Genomic DNA, 2,282 nt, shown 5'->3' on the forward strand with positions numbered 1-2,282 from the left:
TGGCTCCAGTTCTCGGCCCCCGTCTGAGCTACACGGTGACGGGAAGCAGACGTCAACGGTCCTCCCAGGAGGAGCGGCCCTTTGTCCAGGACGAAGAGAAGCCTGTCGCCAAGTGGGAACGGGGCTCCCGGCCAGGAGGCCGGGACAGGGCTCTCTGCCGGGCCCTCAGGCAGTGGCCAGCCAGGTCCGGGGGCTCAGTTCCCCTCCTGCAGGATGGGGCCCCCCTGCCTTCTCCATCCACTGCCCCTTCCCACAGAAGTTGCCAGGCCCCTCCCTGAGCAGCAGGCTCCTGGCCACACAACCCCACCCTGGCCACAAGACCCCACCCTCCTACAGGACCCCACGCCCCTGCCCACAGGACCCCACAGAGCCAGAGGATCTCCCCAGGAATAGCCCCTGTCCTGGGTTTTCGAGGGTCCCTGGGGGGGCTCCAGGACTTCAGGAGAGCTAGCCGGGAGGGACGGCCAGGCCCGGGCTCCGTGTGGATTCCTCCAAGACAGAAATGAAGCCGACACGAAGCTGTACAAAGATGAGGCCACCCAGAGAAGGGGGGCGCCCTGCGGCTTCAGGCGGCGGGTCTCAGCCCAGCCCCGCTGACCCCCGCCCCGCCATCAGGCCCCAGACAGCCCGAGCCCACACACCCCCTCTGCTGCAGCCTCTGCTCTGGGGGCCCCTGCTCTGCAAGCACCCACTCCCCCCACAACACAGCACCCAAGACCCCCAAGAAGCCTCCCAGCCCAGCTGCTCCAGCAGCTTTGCAAAAGAAAGCCCCCCTTGACCTCTGACCCTGGGCAGAAGGCCACTCCCACGTCACTGCCAGGCATGCTGGAGAGCCTTCCAGACGGCAGAGGCAGGTGTGACATGCAGAACCACTCACACGCTGGGGAGCACACGCCCTGCTCTGGTGTGGGGTCCCACACCACGGCCAGTCACAAGGCCGGCCTGCTCCGGGGGGCCGCCCTGTCCCCTCGCGCCCCGTCCCCTACTCAGCCAGCCTCCTCCAGGGGGCCGCCCTGTCCCCCCGCACCCCGTCCCTTACTCAGCCAGCTCCTCCAGGCTGCGGTAGACGTCGTCGTCATTTTCCGCGGTCTCCTCAGAGGGGAAAGGCCTGTGGGACAGAAGAACAGTGAGGTGGGCAGGAGTCAGTGGCGCCGCCAGCCCCAGCCGGGCCCCCAGCCTTCTAGCCACCTCCGCCCCTGGAACGCGAGCCCTGCTTGGCTCTGCCAGGGGAGCAAGGGCTCTGCCTGCAATCCCGTGGAAGGACATGTCTGCATGACCCTGACACGTGTCACCAAACCAGCCAGGCAGAGGTGCCAGCAGCAGGGAGACCCACGCCCAGCTCAGCCCAGGGACGCTAAATAGTCACTCCCTGTCTCTGGGCCCCAGTGAGGTGACTGAGTCAGGGACGGCAGGAAGCTTTCGTCTCGTGTGACACTCCTGCCCCCACGCGCCAGGGGAATTCCAGAAGTGGGGGTGTGGCTGTGGGTGTGGGGCTCCCCCAGGCACCCTCGAGATGTGGCACCGCACGGGAGGCTGCCCCCTCACGCAGCTGGAGGACCCAGGAGGAAATCAGGCGGCGAAGGGTGGAGCTTTGGGGCACCGGCTTCCACCCCCAAGGATAGGGCCCCTCAGGGCCAGGTGACAAAGGCAGCCTCTGCTGGGGGAGCTGCCCGCCACCTGCACTGGCCAGTGCCTGTGAGGACGATGGCGCTCGCCCACCATGCCTGACCAGCAGCCCACCGGGGCCAGGCCAGGGGTCAGCATGCCCCGGAAAGCTTTCTGACCTGCTGGCCAGGCCGCCTCCCTGCACTGACCGGCCTCCCCCCAGGAGCAGGAGCCACGTGGGGGCGAGCCCCAGGAGGCCTGGTGGGTCTCCTGGGATGTCCACCCTCGGAGGGTGGACGACTGGGTGGCTGGGGCCACCAGTCAGTGCCACCAAGGGAGGCAGTGCGCAGCCCTGAAGAGCTGCCCTCTCCCAGCACCCACTCCCTCACCCTGCAGGTCATCCCCACTTGACCATACGCTGTCCCCTGACGCCATCCCCAAGCCCTCAGCCCCTGCCGGATCCCGTGCCCTCAGCCCCGAGCCTCAGGAGCCGGCTACTCGTCTCTACCTCCGGCTCCCCCTCGCTAGCCCCTGGACCTGTCTCCACCCCCAACGAAACCGTCCTTATCAAGGGTGACAGTGACCTTCGCACTGTCGAACCCAAAGGCTGGGGATGAGCACTCTGCAGTGGGTGAGGGACGGGGTGCAGCCCTGCCAGTCGCAAACGCTGTCCCGAG

General features: G+C 67.6%; 1 protein-coding gene across 1 annotated transcript in view; it reads right to left on the reverse strand.

Annotated features, from left to right (window-relative positions):
* Nucleotides 1-2,282, reverse strand: part of LOC105302942 (rho guanine nucleotide exchange factor 25-like) — a gene marked incomplete at its 3' end in the record, with an annotated part of 96,528 nt that overhangs the window by 27,999 nt on the left and 66,247 nt on the right. Inside the window, exon 3 of the mRNA XM_023521057.1 lies at nucleotides 1,040-1,108. The remainder of the gene's footprint in view (nucleotides 1-1,039; nucleotides 1,109-2,282) is intronic.

The sequence above is a fragment of the Pteropus vampyrus genome, unplaced genomic scaffold (genome assembly GCF_000151845.1).
Source record: "Pteropus vampyrus isolate Shadow unplaced genomic scaffold, Pvam_2.0 Scaffold289, whole genome shotgun sequence".
In the NCBI taxonomy this organism is placed as follows: domain Eukaryota; kingdom Metazoa; phylum Chordata; class Mammalia; order Chiroptera; family Pteropodidae; genus Pteropus; species Pteropus vampyrus.